Below are 9,933 nucleotides of genomic sequence, written 5' to 3' on the forward strand. Positions count from 1 at the left end.
TCCCTGCACCCCAGAGATCTGAGGCCACATTGTAGAAAGGGAGCATGAACAAGGTGAGAAGTCTGAGCCCTGAGAAGTCAGGAAAGAAGAGTGAAAGCAACAGAGACCAAGCGGGAGCCTCATCCGCAGAGCTCAAAGGCTCAGAAAGTCTTCATGGGAGGCCTGGGGGACCACCCAACCTTCCCCTGCAGGCCTCCACCCACGCTGCTCCACCGAGAGAACACGCTGAGACATGGGCCTCCGGAATGGACTCGGAAGAGGCCGCCAGGAGGCGGGTGCACCTCCGGAACCAGGCAAACACCAGGTGCCGGAAAACGCCACCTTGAGCCACCACCTCCTCATCTGTAAGGCAGCATCCGTTGACCTCCTGAGTCCCTGTCCCTGTCATTTAGCTCTGATACGTCCGACTATTCCCCCAGTGTATATGTAGTGAACCGCGGCTGCGTGCCAGACACGGGGCTCGAAGTGGTGACACAGAACCAAGGTCCTTTCCAGACACCTCAGGAAATGCCCGTCGCCCCTTTGTCTCTTGGTGGCATTTGCGAATAAAATATAGGTGCTAACAGTGACTAGAAAATCAAAAGTAGAAATTATGGCACAACTATGTGGAATCAGGCATCATAATAAGGTTATCAAGACAGCCCAGAAGTTTCCATCAGAATCTCTAAAAGTCCTTACCGCAAAGCTAAACACTTTTCCCTCATTCTGTACGAGCTAAGCACACACTCCGAGCTGCATTGCGTACTTGGCTTAATCCCTTGTTTCAACAGACTCGTCCACCCCCTGAAGCCCATTTTAGCCTCATTCTGGATTTTTAGAAATTTCTGTGGTTTGACTTGGGAGCCTAAATGCTGCCATTATTGCTAAGGACGGTTTTCCCTACGATGAAACCCACGGCGGAGGAAGGCCCTGTATGTGCCCTAGTGTGGTGTGACCGCCCCCTCGCTGCGTGGCCTTAAGAGTTGAGTGCGCTCTCTGACCCGTCCCCGTCTCCTCAGTCTCAGGAGGCTCCGACCAGGGAAGAAGGTTTTCAAACACTGTCGAAATTCTCTTTTCCAAACAAGATGTTTTTTTTGTTTTTTTTTTTTTTGTTTTTTTTTTGAGACAGAATCTCATTGTGTTGCCCAGGGTAGAGTGCCGTGGCATCATCCTAGCTCACAGCAACCTCGAACTCCTGGGCTCAAGCGATCCTCCTGCCTCAGCCTCCCAAGTAGCTGGGACTACAGGCATGCGCCACCATGCCCGGCTAATTTTTTCTATATATTTTTAGTTGTCCAATTAATTTCTTTCTATTTTTGGTAGAGACAGGGTCTCGCTCTTGCTCAGGCTGGTTTCGAACTCCTGAGCTCAAACAATCCACCCACCTCGGCCTCCCAGAGAGCTAGGATTATGCCAAAACAAGATGTTTGTTATGGACTATCTGTGTCCTTTGAAATTCATATGGTGAAGCCCTAACATCCAGTGTGGCTGTACTTAGAGGTGGAGTCTCTAAGGAAATAAAGTTAAATAAGGTCATAGGGTGGAGCCCTGATCCCACAGGGACAGTGTCCTTGCAAGAAGAGGCGCCAGCTTGAGTGAGCTCCTCTCCCCGCCCCACAGATACGGCGAAGCGCACAGTGAGAAGGTGGCCATCTGTACCAAGAGCCCTCACCAAATACCAACTCTGCCAGCATCTGCTTCTTGGATTTCCAGCCTCCGGAAGTGTGAAAAAAATAAATGTTTGTTAAGCCACCCAATCTATGGTATTTTGTTACAGCTGCTCTAGCAAACTAATACAATGTTATACTAAATCTCATTGTCTAAACAGAGGACAGTGGAGGGGGCCAAGAGTCCGGCTGGTGTCACCCACCCCATGGAACACCCAGTGCCACTTCAGAAGCCCAGTGTCGTACGAAACCCAATTTAAAAGGCACTAAATTTGTCTCCTAAGATCTCCTCCCATCCTAAGATTCATTGATTCTAGAATTTATTTAAGTTCTTTAGCAAAGAAATATAAGCACAGCAGAATAATATCTTCCATACCCTGTCGTCTTCTTGTTAGGAAAGATGGCTCTGCCTACTGCCAAATGGACTTAAATTAAAGTCACAAATAAAGTAGCAGGATGTCTCCAAGGTACAGGACGGGCCCCTCCCCAAGACCTCTGCTGAGACAACCTTCCCGCCGAGGGAAAAGGCCGTGCACCTGACTGATTAGCAAAGCAGTAAATATCGATTAGATGTCGCCTAAACTGCACAGTATCTATACTCCCTGCTGAAGGTAAAGGAGATTCTGCAAATTTTCTACACAGACAGATAAATTCAACAGCAAGGAAGTTGGCCTAATTTATTTATGTCTTTCTCCCTGCCACAAATTTGATAGGATTTCTGTTTTCCCTGTCAGAGCACTCCTGGTTCAATTTGCTCAAATACAAGCTCACTCTCCTTCGCACTTCTTATGTTCCCTGTCTAGGTAAATATCATTCCTGTCGCCCTGTCACGTAAAGTAAATGAAGAGGAAAGGAGAGAAAAAGCAGAGACTTGATGTACATAAATACTCCCCGGGCAGGAGGGAAGGTGGCGCAGTGCCCGGCCGGCACCACAAGGTGGCAGTGTCCTCTCAGTGATAAAGTCATCGCGGCCGCCAGCCCCGACCAGCCTTTCTGCAGAGCCCGGAGTGTCCGGGCAGGGCCGGTTGGGTGGGTCACTGATTCCTGCGGGATCTCCGACACGCTGTCCTTTGCCTGCTTTTATACGGAACCTGAAGCTTCGCTGCTTCTACCTCAAACGATGGTGTGATTCCACGTCTCTCTTAAAAGAAACAGAGTTACCTTCTCACTGGCCGGAGGGGTCCTTAGATGGCCTCACGGAGTCCCCTTTTCTCTGTCTGTAAAACAGTCACTGAATGTCTAGCCAGATGTAAACCTTCAAAGAGGTTTTGCTCTGGGTGCTGCCTTTGTCTAACTGTGAGAAGTTGGGGCGGTCCCTCGGTCTCCTTTACCTTGGGTGGTTCGTGTGTAAAGGGCGGCGATAAACCTGCCGCTGGGGTCGCTCGTGCGAGCGCGCTGTGAACGGCGGGCGGTGGCGCAGGGGGGCGTCCCAAGGACAGCGCGCGGAGAGGCAGCCCGTGCCTCGGGCACATGCGCATGGAGTAGTGGGCCTCAAAAATATAAAAAGTTATTATAAAAATGCTGTTTCAAGACTCATTCCTGTCTATAGAGTAAAAAGCTTGTATTTCGTAAACCTCGCCCTAATAGAAAAATCTGTACTCTGTAAGCAATGACCTTGTAACTGATTGCGTAAGCCCCCCAGCTGCCTGCAGTCAAATTTACTGTACTCGCCTCACCCAAGAAAGAATGCTCCCTGCCTTAACTGATGCTATCTGCTTCTGTAACCTCTCCTGCTCCAAGATCGTGATCAGTCCCGAGGCCAGGCAGGTGGTCTGAGGCAGGTCCCAGACCCCGTGGCTATGGAATGTATGATGTGATTATTTTTGTTCCACTATGTTGTGTTTAATGTCACGTAGCGCCCCTCCAAATTAGTATAAAGTCTTCTCACCTTTTCGGCTCGGGGCTGCTCTCTGGGCTGCTGCCTCTCAGCGGTGCAGACGGTAGTCACTGGCCAGCTAATAAAGACTCACAATTTGGCTCAATTTGGTCTCTCAGTGGTCACTTCTCACACTCCGTACCATAACACGCAGTGAACGGCATTTGGCCACGGTGGGCAGGGTTTCTAAGGTAACGAGTGCTGGGAAAGCCCTGGGTGGCGCCAAAGACATGACCCCCAAGCCGTCCTTCCCCTCCCTGTTGAGGTAACTTTAAACTGCTCCCTGGCCCCAGCACCACGCACCTGTTCTTCCCTCTGTCCAGCCGGCTGCTCTGACAATGGGCTCCGTTGTCTCTGCTCAGCATCCTCAGCTCCGCTGCCCTGCCCTCTGCAGCTGTGCGGCGCGTGCACGCCTTCACCCTTCCAGAGGAGAGCCAGCGTGGCAGCTTGGAAAGGTTTTGGTGTCGGAAAGTCCTGGGCATGAATCCAGGATTTACCACCTAGCATGACAAAGATTCTCTGCTTGGCCAAACTTGAGTCAGGCTCTAGAATCTTCTCTCAGGGCTATCTTTGCACGTCCTTGTAAAATCCAGTTTTAGCAAAGAGCCTTGCTAAGTCAGTTTAGCGAGAACCGCCCCCTCCCCCAGTATCTGATCAGGTTCCTCAGCCTGCATCATCCCCCAGGTGATGTCTGACCACCCTGGGCTGCCTTCAACAAGAATCCTGGGAGGTCAGTCTAGGCAGAATCCCCCTTTCCTCTCGGTAGCCTTCCATCCCCAACCCACCCTACCCCTCAGCTGTCATTTTCCACTTGCCCACGCTGCATCTCCCCCAATGTGACATCCCATTGCAGTGGTCCCCATCCTTACAGCCACGTCCTGAATAAAGTCTTTCTTACTATGTTTTAGCAAATGTCACCGAATAGGTTTTTTAAAAAAAAAAAAAAGTCCGACCCAAGTTTGAGCAAATTTCTTATTTCTGAGCTTGCTCCACTCCCACAAGAATGGGCTCATTAGAGAGGCATATTTTAAAGCACATGGTGCATGGTGGGTGCTCAGTAAATATTAGATTCCCTCCGTCGGAGACCTTATGATCTACTCCTTGCTGTCCTCTAACTTTTTTTTTTATTAGTCACTCAAGAAAAGGGTGTATAGGAGAGTTATGAAGATCAAGTGGCGATTACACGCAACTTCCGTAAATGCTTCCCATCTAGTACCTCATTTAATCCCCACAACACCCCCGAAAGCATGGTGTTCAACCTTGTCTGCACGTGTGAATCTCCTGGGGTCTGGCAGCTCAGAATGTTGTGCCTGCACCAGAAGACCCCACCTCGACGGGGAGCCTGGTAGAAATGCAGAGGCTCAGGCCCCACCCCAGACCTCCTGAATCTGCATTTTAACAAACCCCAGGTGGTTTGTATGCACATGGAGAGTCTTTTTTTGGTGGGGGGGATGTCTCAGTCTGTCTCTGTCACACAATCGCAGCTCACTGCAACCCCAAACTCCTGGGCTCAGGCAGTCCCTCAGCCTCAGTCTCCCAAGTAGCTGGGGCTACAGGCATGTGCCACCACACCCCTGTGGGCGGGGGAGGGGGAGAGTCTTGCTATGCTGCCCAGGCAGGTCTAAACTCCTGCCCTCAAGTGATCCTCCTCCCTCCCAAAGTGCTGGCATTACAGGCATGAGCTGCTGCGCCCCAGGCAGAGGTTCAAAGGGCTGGCGCAGCTGGAGAGGTTTTCAGAGCTTCCAGATGACTCTAACATGTCACCGGGATTGAGAACCACTACTTTCCAGGAGTGTTATGAACACTTCAATTTCATGAAGAGTGATTTAGCTGACATTTACTCTGAGGCCATTCTCTGCTGTTTTACATGAATATATATTTCTCTCTGGAAGCTCATTCTTTTTCTCTCACCCCACTTCTTATACTATGGCTTGCTCTCGTCTTTCTCTTACTAATTCCCCAAATTCCAAAGACCACAGGTCAGCAGGAGAGCTTCCGCCCAAGGCTTTTCATTTTATCACTGTGATATCATCTACAAGACAATAGGGTCAGGTCTCCTGATGCAGACACTAATGCACAAAGAGGTTGAAAACACTGCTTCAGGTCGTGCAGCTGTTGAGAAACTTGGCTCCCAACTCCTGGCCCAGGGACTTTCAGATACGCAGGCAGTACATGTCCGGGGTGGTAGAGAGAAGCGCTTCTCCAGCCCTCCGGTGCAGGTGAGTCACTCGCAACTGTGTTGAATGCAGACTCTGATTCACTAGGTCTGGGGCGGGGCCGAGAGTCGCCATTTCCAACAAGCTCCCGAGTAAAGTTGACGTTACTGAAGTCGTAATGCGTTTGGCCAAAACAACAGACTCTGATTCTAGCTGCTGCTGCTTCACTTCCCAGCAGCTGACTGGGGTGTTCATTCCATCTCTCTCACCTGCCACCTAATTCAGACCAGTTTCTGGCTGTGTCATTGGCTGCAGATCTGCAGACCTCCATGCCAGGCCTCAGCCGCCACTGGGTGGCGCTCTGGAAATACCTCGCGGTGGGATTCCCTGTTCAACAATTGAACAAATATTTATTGAGCCCAACTATAAGTCAAGGACACCGTTTAAACAAGACAGACAAGGCCCTCATGAGGGGCTCACGAGTCTAGAGTATTAAAAAAAGATCATGACACATTGTGATCAGCGCTCTGGAGGACATAAACACGGGGTAAGTAAGACAGGACACAGCTGGGAGAGGTGGTCAGGAAAGACCTGTCGGAGGGGGTGATGTTTGAGCTGGGACTTAAAGGATGAGAATGAGGCTGTTGGCGAAGGGCGTGGGGAAAGCATTTCAGGCGGCAGAAACGGCAACTGGGAAAGGGCGTTGCTGTCCAAGGAACACGAGGAGGCATGAGGCTGCGCAGGGAGAGTGGAAGAGAAACCATAGAAGACGCGAGGCCACGTCGGTCCAGCAGGATGCAGGGGCAGGAGAGATGGAGAAGGCAGTTGGGCTTTATTTTAAGAGCAAATGAAAGTCTTTGAAAAGGTTTTAATCAGGAAAAATAACCAGATCTGCTTTCCATTTTTAACTGATTGCTCTGGCCGCAGTGTGGGGGCCACACCCGAAGGCCCGACAGTGGAGGCAGGAAGGTGAAACGCGCTGTTACAATAGACTCCAGGCCAAAGGTGCAACCACCTTGAAGCAGGCGGCGGTGATGGTCATCGTGAGCTGTGGACAAGTTTGGTACGTGGTTTTGGAAACAGATACTGCGTGACTCACTAGTGGTTGGAATAAGTTTATCAGTTTAGATGCTTTTGATTTCAGGTAACAGGGGACCCAATATTAACTGTCTTTGAAAATAATAGAAAATAGAATAATAGAAAATACAGACTCACACAAATAAAAAGTGTGGTAGGGGGCAGACTCCAGGCAAAGTTTGATCAGACTTATTTTCCTGTGATTCTCAGGCTCGCCCCTTCTCTCTCCTACCCTCAATGTACCCATTTGTCCTCACGCTGCCTTCATTAATGGCTGCAAGGTGTCCTCAAGAGCAGTATGCATACATGATTGTAGCTGGCTCCACGCACATGTAGGCGAAGCAACCATCATTTCCCACAACCATAAAACAAAACTTTGAAGCTTGGGCTTGGCTGGACCATCTCTAAACAAATCCTGTTGCCAGGAAAATAAATATGATAGTTGGCTTAATACCTCCACTAATCCCCAGTTGCCGATAGAGCGATTAGTGTAGAAAGGAGTTACTGGAAACAATCACCATGGATAAAGGGATGAAATCATCTGAATTTGCTTCGACCGGTGAAAGCAGGGGTGTGGTCAGGCCTACCCAAATGGCATAGGTGCTAAATAGTGGGGGGAGGGCAGCATGGATGTTGAGGAGAAAATTTCAGTTTCCATTTGAAAACCAGATGAGGCTTGAGGACGTGGGAGAACATCAGGATGGCACCTAGGTTTTTGGAGGTGCCATATGCCAAGATGAAGAGGACAAACCAGGCTTGGAGGAGAGTAAATACGATGTCTCTTAGATATACAGGTATTGGAATCCAGTGAGTATTTGGAAATGGGAACAGGAGCTGAAGGGAGTTGTCCCAAGTAGAGACACCTGCATCACATGGCATCCTCTAGGTGTGGGACAGAGTGACAAACTTCCAGCCACTGGCACAGCCCAAGAATCAGAATGAGAATAACCTTCTGATGAGATGCTTAGGGTTAGTGATTCTCTAAACCAAATAAAGCCATGAACATCAGTATTCTGCTACTAAACGAATAAATGAGGATCTTCACGAACCTGTGAATTGAAGAAAATTACAATTAGAAATCTCTTTCACTTCTTTTACTTCAGTGATCCTCAAAACAACAAAAGACAGGATGCAGGAAGGGGATTTGTAGCCCCATTTTTCAGATGAAAAAGCTGACATATACACAGGTTAAGTGCCACCCTAGATCGCGCCAGAGCCTGAATTTGAAACCCCATCCTTTACATCTAGTCCCCAAGCTCTGCAGATCCGAACATTGATGGTCAGATAAATCTATTCTTGGAGACAAGATATCTACCAAAGATGATAGATATCTCAAGTCAGCACATGCTAAAAGTGTTTGCTTAGATGCTGTGGGAGGTGACTTAACAGGGAAGGCCACAGGTAAGGTAGGAAGAACCCTGGACTCCCACTCAGAACATTTACCTTGGAGTTCCAGCTTTGCAGCGCCCTTCTTGCCTGACCTTAGGTGAGTCGCTGAATTTTTCTGGGCTGCATTTTCACTTATCTAACAATGGTTGGATTAGATCAGTTGTTTTCAAACATAAAAAAGAAAAACCTGAAACATTTTCTTTGAGAAAAATCACAGCACAAAATATAAATAAGAGAAGTCCCAGCACAACTTCTTCTATCACTTGTTTAAGGTGGGAAATAGGGAGAAGCTTCCTCCCCGAGTATCACCATCCTGCAAGATCTCGTTGCCTCTCTGCTTTGCTTTTCAGGTGTCTCTGGTTTATTTCCCTTTCTAGGTAGATCCTGGAATTGCCTACCTTCCCCCAGTTCTGATGCCCCACCTGCTCCAGGAAAGCTGCTTCGCAGTCTTTCTCTTCACACCTGGCCAGTGCCACAGGCAGCAGGTATTCTCTGCTCATAGGTCTATTAGTGCTTGAGCCTCCTACATGCAGCACCTTGTTCATTCAGCCTGCCTGGGTTTTAAAGTAAGCCTTTGTGGAATCTCAGGCATTAGAAAAATACAGACACCATTGTTCAGCAGTTGCTGTTGGCAGGTGCATTTTTCAAACTCTTGCTCAAGTGAAACAGGAAGTGATTAAAGGACTCCCTGAAGTTAGGAGAGGCAAGAAGAAAAAATACTCATAATCATGAAGCAGCAGTGCCTAATACTTTGTTATGGTCTTTATGTGTAATATGTCTAATTCCCTGAACAATACTGGGGTCACAATATTAAGATTTTAAATTTTATTATCTGTATTGCGTACTTGAAAAAACCAAGGCTCTGAATGCTTATGAAAACTGCCTTAGGACACCCTATGAATAAGTGACACAGTTGACATAAAACTCCCCAGAACTATCTAGACACAAATGCAAGAATAGTTTTTTCAGCATTCTCTAGGATTAAGAGGAAGAGCCATAGCATACCAAGACAATACATAAACTCCTTCTTAATTGTGTTTTGGGGGTTTAATCACTTATACCTTTAACAATAGCCTGCTATTTACCAAGCACATGGCTTTGTTTTAAAAGGTGAGGAAAAAGAGGTGAATTAGACACAGTGCCTTCACTGTAGAAGCTCACAACCTAGCAGGGAAACAAGAGAGGTCATGCATTGCCATTTCTTACAACCGACATGTTAGAGGTTAATTCAAACTACTAAGGAGTATCAACAGGAAGGACCAAGTAAGGACCTCTGAAAATCTTCTATTCTGTAAAATCAATGAGAATATTGTTAAAAGTTTTCAAAGTCAATGTTTTCATAACCCTGGAAATTAACCAAAAAAGCTTGCAACAATCTTGGAAGTGCTTATTCAAGAAAATTACTGAATCTCATTTAAAACAAAAATATTATGAGATATGCAAAGAAACCAAAAAAAGTCCCATACATAGAAAAAAAAGTAGTCAATAGAAACTTCTTAAGGAAGCCCCAGACATTGGACTTACTAGAAAAGACTTTAAATCAGCTATTTAAACAGATGCAAAGAACTAAAGGAAACCATGTGAAGAACCAAAGAAAACTATAAGACTATTGTTGCATGAGGTATAGAATATCAATAAAGAGAAATTATAAAAAGAACCAAATAGAAATTCTGGAGTTAAAAAGTACAAGGAAAAAAATAAAAATTTTACTAAAGAGGCTCAACAGCAAAGCAGAACAGGCAGAAAAAAAAAATCAATGAACTTGAAGATAGGCCATTGGAGACTTTCC

This window comes from Propithecus coquereli, unplaced genomic scaffold (assembly GCF_000956105.1).
Source record: "Propithecus coquereli isolate 6110/MARCELLA unplaced genomic scaffold, Pcoq_1.0 Scaffold109, whole genome shotgun sequence".
Taxonomy (NCBI): Eukaryota; Metazoa; Chordata; class Mammalia; order Primates; family Indriidae; genus Propithecus; species Propithecus coquereli.